The 13067-nt window shown below is 41.2% G+C and overlaps 1 protein-coding gene across 6 annotated transcripts in view; it reads left to right on the top strand.

The window, feature by feature from the left end:
• The first annotated feature begins 692 nt into the window (after nt 1-692).
• jade2 (jade family PHD finger 2) overlaps nt 693-13067 on the top strand; it is a 172436-nt gene continuing 160061 nt past the window's right edge. For 2 of the 6 annotated variants that reach the window (XM_073067135.1, XM_073067129.1), the window contains exons 1-4: nt 703-1011; nt 1162-1359; nt 1819-1962; nt 11976-12110. The gene's annotated coding sequence lies outside the window, so the exon portion shown is untranslated. Of the gene's footprint in view, nt 1012-1161; nt 1360-1818; nt 1999-11975; nt 12111-13067 lie in introns of all 6 variants that reach the window. The other 4 variants (XM_073067130.1, XM_073067131.1, XM_073067132.1 and 1 more) reach the window with 4 other exon arrangements.

Here is a 13067-nt window from a genome sequence, read left to right as displayed (position 1 = left end):
ATTTAAACAAGGGAGAATAAATATGTATAAAACTTTCGGAGCTTGTTGAGTTTGGATTATGAATTGCAGGATCTTAATGTAATTCTCCCACTCCATTATAAATATACTTCCATTTAGTTATTCTGTACTTTAATTCTCAGTGTTATTTTATTTCACACATCGTAACACCACTTTCCGCATCCACGTCTTGGGATAAACGTTGACCAATGACATTAATTCATAAATTTGATCATCTGATTCCCCACCAGAAAAGGGTAATTGACTTCACAACGGTTTAAGAGTGTAAAGTTGTTGGTAACTTATTCTCACTTAAATATGCCCTGCTGATTATTATACGGACTGAAACAATCATTATTCCATATCTGCTAATTGCATTCTGCCGTCAGTATCTTGCGTTCGGCGTGAGGTCAAAATCCTAAACGCTTGAAGTAAGGTGTTTGCTTTGCAACACCACTGGACATTTTAAATTAAAAAAAATGCAAGCGGTTGAAAGATAACTGACAAGTGCTGTAAGACATTTAAATGTAAAAATAATATACAGAATTAAATGAGATGCGCATCCTTTTCCCGAGCCCAGCTCTCTTTAGGTTTCCCTGTCCTTCGAGCATTGCAATATTTAAGTAAAAGACGCCAGTTTTGACGCAGGGAGATCTTGTCTCTTTCAAGAGGCAATTTTAAGTACGTCATTAATATGGCGCCAAAAGATTTTGAAGTATGAGCTATTTCGTTGCTAGGTCCTGTAGTGTACGCCCGTGCCAAAAAAAATCGCGTTGTTTTTCCTGGAGGTAAATTTCCCGAAGTGAGTCTCCCTCCTGCGTTCTGACCGTCCGGGCTCTTGTTTTATTCCCACCTCCAGATTAATACTCTAACCGAGAGGGGATCGGACTGCAAAAAAAAAAGGAGGGAAGATTTTTTTTTAAAATTAAAAAAAGACACAAGATGCAGTTTGCAAAAAGGATCGGTACGAAAGGATAAGAAACGCAACAGGACTGCATTAAAGTGATCTGGAAGGTGGGAATGAGAGAGAGTGTGAGTGAGTAAGGAAGGGAAGGGAAGGAGCTGCAAAGTGTGTATGTGTGTGTGTGAGAGAGAGAGAGAGCGCCCATTGCATTTCATTGGCAGCCATCTCAGCACTGTGTAACTGCATGTTTTTTTTTACAGAAGGGAAGAGAGAGAGAGAGATTTAAATATATTAATGTGCATCGGATCGATGCGCGTTTCCTCATGAGCCGCTTTTAACATATATCAGCACCATCGCATTTATATTACAACACCATCATCACCATCGTGGCCCGAGGAATCACCGCAAAAAAGAAGCTAGATCTGAAGCCAACAAGCAAGCTAAACAAAAATTGCATGGTAATTATTATTGATCGTTTATAACTAGAGGGCAGAGTAACTGTTTCGGGGAAATTAGATCTGCACCCCACCCGTGCACAAATGCTTTTACTTAAGTGATCAGGAGTGCAAAGCTGAACTTTTTTTTCTATTGCCGATATTCTATTGCATGTCTGTATCAATGATTGCAGTCCAGTTATTAAAATATGTAAGCACCCTTGCCTATGAAGAGGGGTACGGGATGGTATGGTGGTAGGGGTGGAGGGTGCTGTTTATGACGATCTGTGTGCCCATGTAGCTCACACGGGGTAGGGGGGGCGATTAGGATTTTTTTTTGAAAAATGCATCGTCTTCACTTAGTTGTTTAATTCTCAATGTGCGTGATCTGTGCTGTGTTACGGCTGCCGTTTGCGAAGTACGAGTTAATTTGCTTAAAATGTTTAATAATTTTAGTGTGTGTGTGTGTGTCTAATCCTGTAGGTTTTGCTGGTTGCTGAGTGCAAAGTGCTCTGCTGACTCTAGGGGGAGTGGCTCTTGTTTATCCCGAATCCGCTGCGCTCAGGTTCTCTGGAGGAGGCGTGGCTCACCAATTTCATCCCCTGCCAGCGACAGCACAACTGAAAGGTGGGGGCGGCCAATTAAAAAAAGTTCCTTACGCAGGTATAACTTCGAGCTCGGTTAAAAATCATCCATCCAAATTCCTAGCAATCTGTTCCCCTTCCCTACGGGGTGGGGTGGGGGGAATACTTCCACTGCTAACCGTAGGCCTGGACCACAACTTTATGACAGCTGCACACGTGTTGTGCTTGATGCCGTGTGGCAATCACTTGACCAGTCGCTGCATCACGCACTCAGCGAGAGCCCATAGATTGGGGCAGAAAGGGAGGAAGAGGAGGGCTGTTGACCTATTGTAACCCTTTCTACGCTGGCAACTTTTTGGGTATCACTGACTTGCAGTGAAGTACATTTTCAACTTAAGTGCAAAACATTTTTAATGGGAAAAAAAAGCTAGGAAACTTATTGGCATTGAGAATTAAATTTATAGTCCGGGGGAAAATATGTTGACTGGAACATTAAAGGATAAAACTTGTTACAAGGGAGATAGAGAACTAACCGTTTTTGTAACGTGAAATGGATGCATTTGATAATCTGTTACATCCCAGGTGAAATCGGAAGTATAGACAAAAGTTGTTCTACGATTAGAGAAGTGATTAATATTTTCTATCCAGTGATGCAGTGTGGACTGGCACTGAGTTAAAGAACTGGAAAGATTTATGAAGTATAATTGAATGTCTTCTATGTTGTATGTTTTGAGCTTAGTAAATTAGAAAGCTTTACTTGTTTAAATAGGACTTGCAAGTGCAGTGTATGAAACATAACAGTTGCAGTGCTTCAACCTCCTCCTTTAAACATCTCTTGGCTGTGCACTACTTTGCATACCGGTGTTCTTGTGGTTAGTGCACTGTGACCCTCCCTTGATTTGTAACTGGTGAAGAGTATAGACTTTTTTCACAGCTGTGGTCACACACACACTTGCTAAAAGAAGTGGAACTCTAGAGGTCAGTGTTAAGTCTGAGTTGGCATCTGGATGATAACTGAACAATGAGTTGTCCACAGTAATTGGCCACCGTGCCCTTTATTGACCTTGAATTTGTCTACGTGCAACATGGGAGGAAGGGTGTTTCTGTGATGAGCTTGCAGGTTTTGGTCTACCTGATTTGTGTACCTTTGGCGAAATGGTGTGAAGATAATAGATCAAGTGCCACGATGCAAGCGATACTGTGCAAGTGAGTTCAGGTAGCATGCTGGCATAATGTGCGGAGCATTCAAGTGCACTGTTCAGATCTGATTCTGATGTTAATCCACTGTTGATTTTGTATTGTGGGATTGTGTTGGTAAAGACAAAATCTCAGGCTAAAGGTGGTAAATATTTGCAATATGCAAATGAGTTGAAACCCAAACCTTTGTGAGATTTGAACACAGTTAGCACTGGTCCAGCTACATTTTAGAGAAGTGAGGTTGACCTGTGCTCTTTCCTGTTCTCAGGCAGGTCGCCACTAAAAGAGGATATTTTAAGAAAAAACAACTTACAACTCTTGAACCAATGCCAGCAATAACTGATCTGACTCTGCAGTCACTTTTCACCTCTTCGCAACCCAACCTCACTCCCCAGTCTATTGCGCTCTCTACTTTAGTCTCGTTTTCCTTATTGCTATCTGGCTGACTCCCGCAAAGTTCTGCCTCTCAATCCCACCAACCGTGGGCTGCCTTTGCTCACCTCCTATTGGTGGGCTATGGGCATGTTATTAGAAAAAGAACAGTCACCTGTTGCTGTTTCCACAAGTAGGAAATTTTAAAAATATACAAAAAAAAAAGACTTTTTACACTGAAGTAAAGACATCCCTTGGTAGATGCAAACTCAAATGAAATAAATTGAGGTGAGGAAACAGGTGGATAAGATTCAAATTCTGCTTAGTTTGGCTGAACTATCCTTGTGTCAGTGGATATACTCAGCTCTGCCAGAGGAGCCTTTGAGTGGACTGTTCTGAAACTAATGGCCATTGGAATAATCTGTTGCTTCACTGACTCAATACATGTTCACAATTAGTAGATCCTTTTATTTGCAGTGCATCAAGGTAGTAAAAAAAATCAATGATTTTCACATGATTGCCCTGATTTCCAGACCAAATACTTTGAATGTTTGTGAACTTCATTTCTTATCCATTCACAAAAGCTCTGAAACATTGCCAACTGCTGTTAGCATTTTGAAAACTGTAGTTTTTTCTAGTCTAACCTTGTAACTGAAACTATTCCAGTATATCTTATCCGTAGTCTTCGACTGACCTGCATTGCTTTCCGGAAGTGTGGTTAGTAGGACTACCATTTTCCATTTACTCTCCACTTTCTGCAGGGATCACTCTCTACACGACTCCCCTGTCCACTGATCGTCCTCCTGCTACTTCTCCTTGGAATTAGAACAAGTGCGACACCTGTCCCTGCACTTCCCTCACCCCTGTTCAGGGCACCCAAACGGTCCTTCGAGGTGAGGTGGTGCTTCCCTGCGAGTCTCTCAGGGTCATCTACTGTAACTGGTGCTCCTGGCACAGCCTCCTCTACCTATGGGAGCTCTGACGTAGATTGTGGATTGCTTCATCGAGCACCTTTGCTCAGTCTCTACAAAAGACTGGATTTCCCAGTGGCCACCCATTTAAATTCTAATTCCCCATTCCCGCCTGACGTGGCCTCTTCCATGGTCACTCTCAGGTTGGAGGAGTAACACCTTACATTCTGTCTGGGTAACTTCCCACCTGGTGGCATGAGCATTGATTTCTCTAACTTCTGGTAATTATTCCCTCTTACCCCTCTTTTTTTTTCCATTCCCCATTCTGTCTCTTCTTCTCATCTGCCTGTCACCACCCTCTGCTGCCCCTCCTCCTTCCCTTTCTCCCAAGGCCTATTGTCCTTTCCTATTTCATTCCATCTTCAGCTCTTTACGTTTTCCACCGAAATCCTCCCAGCTTCTCACTTCGACCCTCCGTCCTCCACCCACCCGCACTTCCCCTCATTCGGTTTTAAAAACACCTGCTGGCTTGTACTCTTTCCCCTCTCCCCAATCTTCTTCTGGCTTCTGCCCTCTTCCTTCCCAGTCCTGATGAAGGATCTTTTCCTGAACCATCGACTGTTCCTCCAGCAATTCGTGTGTATGTTGCTCTGGATTTCCAGCATTTACAGAATCTCTCGTGTTTATGCAGTCCTCCATTTGTGACCTAACTTGGGTTTCATTGAGGTTCAACATAACTTTTATACCCGATGCCTCTATTTATGAAGCTGAGCATTCCCTGTGCATTCTTCCAATAAACTTTTCTATCCTGTATGATTTCAGATGAGTGAGAACTGTTCTACCTCACTGCTGACATGAACCTTGCAGCTGGTGGAGATGATCTGAGGGTTTAGCAAGTGAACATTTGTAATAACTGTCAGAGAATTTAATGTTAATAACCTGTTGCCAGTTGAAGATGAGTTAGATAGGGAAATTGCAGGTGACAACATTGCTGCCCTTGTGTTTCTCAATGTTGAGATAATATTGTATTAGAGTAGTGCTTTTTTTAGATTGTACATACTGCAGCCTCTGTATATTTGAGATCAAATAATGAATATGAAATTATGTTATCATGCAGAAAATAACTACTGAGGTAGTGTAAATGGATTGCCACAACCTAAGGACTCACTTTCAAGGACTCTTCATCTCACGTTCTTGATATTTATTGCTTATTATTATTTCTTTCTTTTTGTATTTGCACAGTTAGTTGTCTTTTGCACACCAGTGGAACACCCAGGTTGGTGCGGTCTATTATGGATATTATTCTATTTTGGATTTATCAAATATGCCTGCAAAAAAAATTGAATCTTGGGGTGTATATGGCGACATATATGCACTTCGATAATAAACTTACTTTGAGCTTTGCCCATTCAAAAATCTGATGGTGGAGGGGAAAAAGCTATGCCTAAAACGTACGTGTGCGTGTGTGTGTGTCTGTCTGTCTGTCTTCAGGCTCCTGTACCACGTCCTATATGAGAAGAGGGCCTGTCTCGGGTGATTGAGGTTCCTTTTGAAGATGTTTTTGAGGCCAGTGCCCATGATGGAGCTGACAACTTCCTGCAGCTTTTCCCAATCCTGTGCAGCAGCCCCTCCACATGAGACAGTGATGCAACCAGTCAGAATGCTCACTACAATTGTAGAACTTGCTAAAGACTTTGGTGATATACTGAGTCTCCTCATACTCCTAATGAAATAATAACCACTGTTGTGCCACCTTGGTAATTGTATCAATATGTTGGGGGCCAGATAGATCTTCAGAGATGTTGACACACAAGAACTTGAAACTGCTCACCCTTTCCACTGCTGATCCCTCTATGAGGACTGGTGTGTGTTCCCTTCCTGAAGACCACAATCAGTTCTTTGGTCTTACTGACGCAGAGTGCAGGGTTGTTGTGCAACATCACTCAACCAGCTGATCTATCTCACTCCTATATGTCTCTTCCACACCATCTGAAATTCTGCCAACAATAATTCTATCGTTGGCAAATTTATAGGTGGTGTTTGCGTTGTGCCGAGACACACAGTCCTAGGTGTGGAGAGAGTAGAGCAGTGGGATAAACAGGCAACCTTGAGGTGTACCAGTGTTGATTGTCAGTGAGGAGGAGATGGTACTTCGATCCACACTGACTGTAGGTTCTGGATGAGGAAGTAAAGGACCCATTTACAGAGGAGGGTACTGAGGTCCAGGTTATGGAGCCTGATGATTAGTACTGAGGGTATGATGGCTTTGAATGTTGAGCTGTAATCAATAAACAGCAGCTTGATGTAGGTATTGCTGCTGTGCAGGTGATCCAAAGCCAAGTGGAGAGCCACTGTAGACCTATTGCATCCAATGTAGACCTATCATCTTGATAGGCAAATTGCAGTGGGCCCAGGTGCTAGCTTGGGCAGGAGCTGATTCTGGTCATGACCAACCTCTCAAAGCACTTCATCATAGTCGATGTGAATGCAATTGTTGAAGGAGCTCACCCTGATCTTCTTGGGTGCTGGTGTGATTGTCGCCCTTTAGAAGCAGGTGGGAGCCTCTGACTGCTGCAATGAGGGATTGAAGACGTCCTTTAACACTCCTGCTAGTTGGATGGCACAGGGTTTCCAGGTACACCATCAGGGACTGGTGCCTTTTAAGGTTTCACCCTCCTGAAAGTTGTTCTGATGTTGGCCTCTGAGACAGACATTACAGGTCACCAAGATGCTGCAGGGATTTGCACAGGTGTAGTTTTATTCTCCTTTTTAAAGTCTGCAAAAAAGGCATTGAACTCATCTGGGAGTGAAACATCACTGCCATTCATGATGTTAAGATTCACCTTGTAGGAAGTAATGCCTGCAATCCCTTTCTGTGCTGACGTGCACATGATTCCGTCTCCTAACTTCACTGGAGTTGTTTCCTTGCCCTTAAGAATGCTTTGGTATGTTATGCCTGGACTTCTTGTATAGTTCTGGATCACCGGTCTTAAATGTCATAGATTTAATCCTCAGCAAACTATGATTCTCCTTGTTCATCCATGGCTTTTGGTTTGGGTATGTCTGATAGATTTTCAAAGGCACGTACTCATCCACACAGTTCTTGGTGAAGTTGGTGACATCTGTGTTGTCTTTATTGAGATCCGAAAATCAATTCCTGAATATTGTCCAGTCCACCAACTCAAAGCAGTCCTGTAAGTGCTGCTCTGCCTCCCTTGACCAGACCTTCATGGTCCTTACTGCTGGTGCTTAGGCCTTCAGTCTCTACCCATGCGCTGGAAGTGGAAGTACAGCCAGGCGATTGGACTTTCCAGAGTGCGGGCACAGTAAGCATTCTTGATGGTGGTATAACAGTGGTCATGTGTGCCGGCTCCTTGGGATCCATAGGTAATATGATGGTGGTAGTTGTTCAGAGGCTTCTTCAAGCTATCCTGGTTGAAATCCCCCAGACTGATGGGGATGGGGCAGTTCTGTGACTGCTGATTACGTGCTCAGGTTCTCCACAGCCTGTCTGACGTGGAATGTACACTGCGACCAGGGTGATGGTGGAGATCTTCCACGGCAGATAAAATGGACGATGCTCGACTGCTAGATATTCGGGTGAGTGGGACTGAGACAGAACCATCCTGTGTGTGCCCCGTGATGAGTTAATCATGAGGCATACTTCCCCCCCCCCCCCCACCCAGCTTTAAAAGACTCAATTCATCTATCCTTGCAGTGAATGAAGTCTTCTGGCAGCAGCACTGCATCCGTATTGGCCGGGCTGAGTCACGTTTCCGTGTAGCAAAGTACACAGCAGTCCCATACATCCCTCTGGTACTGCAATCTTGTTCTGAGGGCTTCAGTTTTATTTTTCAGAGACTCGTATTTGCCATCAGGAGAATTGGGAGTTGGTGGGGGGGGTGGGTGTGAGGTGGTATCTAAGGCCTCTGTGTTTCAATCGTACCTACAGACCAACACGCTGTCCCCGCTTCCATTTTCTTAAAATGGAATTGCATTCATGACCTGAGTCTGCCATCCAGGTCTGTCCATTTTGAGGATTGATAGATTTTTTTGAAACGTCTTAAAGTGTGTTGCTTACTCTAGTACTGCCTGTGACAGTGGATTTCACCTGTAGTTGTCTTAAACAGGAATATTCGTTGATTCCTATCAGAGCTGCACACAGAGGCACCATTTATTGGCATCAACTTGAGAACCTTGGGTCCATATTGAGTCTTTATAAAGCAATCCAATCGTTCCCATTTCCCCTGCTTTTATCCTCATAGCTTTGCAAATTATTGTCGTTCCAAATATCTCTCCAATTCTTTTTTAACAGCCTAGCAATAAAAAGTCAATCTCCTCACTCACATCACCATTGTGTCTTCCGTCTATCACTTTGAACCTGTGCCCTTGGTCCTTGAACCATCCATAAATGGGGGTGGCTTCTCTATCCACTTTAATCCTCATGATCTTGTGCCCTTCAGCCTTCTTTGCTGTGGCAAACTATCCCAAATTGCCCTGTGGCTGAAGTCCTTGTGGCTAAAGTCCCTCATTCAGATGAGTAATACCTGTTTATCTCACTGCTGGCATGAGCTTTGAGAACTGGTGACAAAGACCTGAAGGTTCAGAAAATGAACCAACCTAATTATACTAAATTTCTTCTAGTGATGGTGTTGAAAAGGCAGCTCACTTCAGTTTCAGATCAATGGTGACTCCCAAAAGGTTGATAGTAGACGATTTAATGAAAGGCTGGAGCTATTTATAATCAGGGTGGGTCAAGTGAATGACCTTTAGAACCTTTGGATGGAAATAGCTTGAGCATGGTGTATGGTTTGTTGATTATCTATTGTTTACCATTTGTAAACTAGCCTGACTGATATCATAGGAAGAGTTTTGAATGAAGGTCAATGTTTTTAAATCATTGACTGTCTCCTTCTGTCTGCTCGTAGTATGAAGCATCTGAAGATAGTTTGGCTAACAGCACTGTGCTAAGAAATTTTCCTCAATATTTGGTGGATTATAGTAATTGGCATCTAATAATTGAGACTGTTTTCCTTTTGTGTCATCTGACTCTAGCAGTTAGATTGTTTTTTTTAAACTTGACACCAATTGCCTTGCTTTGCCGATACTTATCGTTGACATGGTTTACAGAATGCGGGGGTTATTATTGCTTCTCTTCTAGCAGTTTTCTGTTGTGGTACTTTTCATTCCAAGCTGTAATGGAATTTGGGACTGAGTGATTTTGGCCAAATCCAGAATGAGCATCATTTAGTGAGAATAGTATTGAGTAGGTGTCACTTGATGGAACTGTTAATTACTTCTAACACTACAAGTTTGTTAGAGGAGGGATATTGGACATTAATAGCTTAGGTTATATACATTCTTTTTTGGTATTTATTGGGCAAATTTCATGATGTCAGTGCAGTATCTGAACTGAAACCTCTGGGCTAATTTACCAGAGACTATGTTATAGAATAACAGACTTCTTTCAAAACATACACCTTGAGTATGTTTTTGCTATTTAGTTAACATAAGTAGTTTGTAAACATAATTTCAACAAAAATGCAAATAATTAACATACTTTAAGTTATGTTTTTTTTGCCAGCGTTAGTAGACTCATTAAAGAATGGTGATACAACAGCCTCAGGGTAAGAGCAGCCTGGATCTTGGATGAACATAGAACCCTAGACAGCTAGGAAATACCACCACAGTGTAATGGAGTGTCCTCTTTCACCCCTGTCATCAATACTTAATTGCAAGAGAAAAAGGTCTACAAATCGATTTGCAATATTATTACACTCTTGTTTTATTCTCTGAATTGACTGGAGGTGAATTTTATCAAACTTGTATGTAAGAAATCTGACTAACAGATAGCAGTTACTTGTATGCTTGTGAGTATTTTTCCAATCTAATGATCCTTTTAATTTGCAGTACTTCAAATTGGAAGTTTAGAAGAAATCAAATACAATATTAGCATTGATTTCAAGAGGACTAGAATATGTAAAAAAAAAAAGGGTGTAATAAGGATGTAATGCTTATATAAGGCATTGGCGTATTGTGAGCAGTTTTGGGCTCCTCATCTAAGAACGAATGCCTTGGCATTAGAGAAGGTTCAGAGGGGGTTCATGAGAATGATAGCAGGAATGAAAGGGTTAACATGAAGCGCTCTGGCGCTGTACTTGCAAGAGTTTAGAAGAAGTGCGGACTTCATTGAAACCTGGTCAATATTGCAAGGCCTCAATAGAGTGGACATTGAGAGGATGTTTCCAGTAGTGGGTGAGTCTAGCACCAGAGGGAACATCCTCAGAATAGAGGGACGTACATTTAGAACAGAGATGAGGAGAAATTTCTTCAGCCTGAGTGGTAAATCTGTGGAATTCATTGCCACAGACAATTGTGGAGGCCAAGTTATTGGGTATACTTAAAGTGGTAGTTGATTAGTGAGAACATCAAAGGTTACAGGGAGAATGCTGAAGCATGGGGTTAAGAGGGAGAATACATCATCCATGAACAATTGGTGTAGAAGATTCAATGGGCTGAATAGTTTGATTCTGCTTCTCTGTCTTGTGGTTTTATAATGTATTTTAAAATTATGCCCACTTACACCATAATGTATTATTGTGTGTTTCTCAATATAGTGGAATTGAAATGCATGACTGTTTCATTTTGTAAATGGTTTTATGAGTCATGTAGGAAATTTCTTTAGCCATTTTGAATAAAAGTCTCAAATTTGTGTATGTAAATTATTTGTCTATATCCCAACAATCTGAAGCTTTATTTATAACATATTTCCTTCTTGTCCACATATAGTTCATATAAATGTTATATTAATGTGACAGTCTGATATCATTACTAAAAATTAGATATTTTCTTGTATCATATACTGAGATCTTCTGTGTTGACAATTTCATTGAAAAGTCAATCCATTGTTGAAAACAGAATGACTCCTTTTATGCTCATGCCAACTTTTTTCAGGAAAAGAAGCAAAGGAGAATTGCATTCCTCATCCTTCAAGTCTACCATTAATGCCTGTTCTCTACCACCAACAAAAAAAAACTTTTCTCTGCCATGATCCAACAACAGATGCTATTTCTGCTACATATTAAATGGAGCAAACACATCTGGATAAGAAATTGCTTAACAATTTTGCTGCAATCATTGTGTCTTAGAAGACCAGTGTTTAGCATCCACTCTGTTGCCTGACCTCCATTCCATTTCTCTGACCTCCATTCCCTTTGCCCATTTGAGAAAGATTGTGAATTAGAATGGAGCTCAGAGGCAATTTTCTGCCATGGGCTTGTAGACACAAGGAACTAGTTTAGAACTTCTCTCACCTTAACTCAAGAGACATTAAAGGTAAAAGGTAAAGCAGGTGCAGTTCACCTGTCTCAGATAGATTTTAATGCAGGTGCCGATTGTTTCGTGTGGTAATACAACTTATTCTGCCATCGTGAAAAGGCATTGTGAAACACAAACGTGTTCCTTCACAATCGTAATAATGTTTTTATTAATAAAGCATTATCTGAAATAATGCTTTATATGCTTTTCAGAACCAGGTTTTGAAGGAAGATAATGTAATGTTTCTGTTCATATTTAGATGTTTTAACATCCGTGGGAGCATCTTATTAGTTGGAAATGCTGTTACTATTCACAATACAAGATGTAGCTACTGGGCACGTAATCTGGGAAAACGGGCACATACTTTGAAAAGACCAGAAGATTGTATCAAAAGGTAAGTACTCCCTATTGCTTCCTCTGAATCTGTTTATTAATTGCAGTTCTGATTGTATAGCAATTGAATAATGATTTTTTCCTTTTTTCTGGTTAGAGTTCATATTTCCAGAAACTTACATGACAAAGTTTAAATTTCTTTTATCATCTCTAGCTGTGGTTATCTTTGCCTGCTTTTCTGGTGGCACCTTGTGGCAGTCACCATTTTTTGGCAAGTTTTTGCACCAGAACCCAGATTTAAGGAGTCAGTATGAAAATTTCCACAGAACAAACCTTCCCGTCTCTTGGGAGATGTTTGCCTTCTGTTTAACTCCAATCCATGACTAAGAACAGAAGTACACAGTGAATGAAATCACAGGTATAAAGTTGCTTTCTAGACTCTAATAATCCAGTGAGCTAAATGTCTCTACCCCCTAAACTTAAATGTTTAAAAGAATAAACTGCAAACTTTGCTTGCAGAATTTCATATAAGGTATTTCCTTGCTGATGGAGCTCCAAAATGAAGTTACAATACCTCCAAAAGTTTATTTTTAAGATTTAATTGAACTATAAATTTAATGTTTCAACATCTTTATCCAGAAGACTCTTAAATAATGCCAAACTGAACAGGTTTGAAACGTGTAATGTTGATGCTCCATCACCAATTAATCGATTTACTGCTGTAAATAAATACACAGGGTATCATTTGCAGTTGTGGAGTGATCACTTTGCAGACTTTCTTAAGGGGAGGCTGCTTTATGATGATGTACTATGTATTATTGTGGATGGTAGAAGGAAATAGACAAATGTCTTCACTGGTGCCCAGTGGCATACAACTACTAAGTGGAAGGTACAAGTGAAGGAAGTAGTTGGGTCCTGGTAGCATCCCATACCTGGAGGCGTATACTGTACGAAGGAAGTTCTTCATTTTGAAGGAAAGTACTTGGGTAAGTAGTGAAGATCACAATCACATGTGCCC

Source organism: Hemitrygon akajei, chromosome 15 (genome assembly GCF_048418815.1).
Source record: "Hemitrygon akajei chromosome 15, sHemAka1.3, whole genome shotgun sequence".
Classification (NCBI taxonomy): domain Eukaryota; kingdom Metazoa; phylum Chordata; class Chondrichthyes; order Myliobatiformes; family Dasyatidae; genus Hemitrygon; species Hemitrygon akajei.
This window is presented reverse-complemented; position numbering and strand designations above follow the sequence as displayed.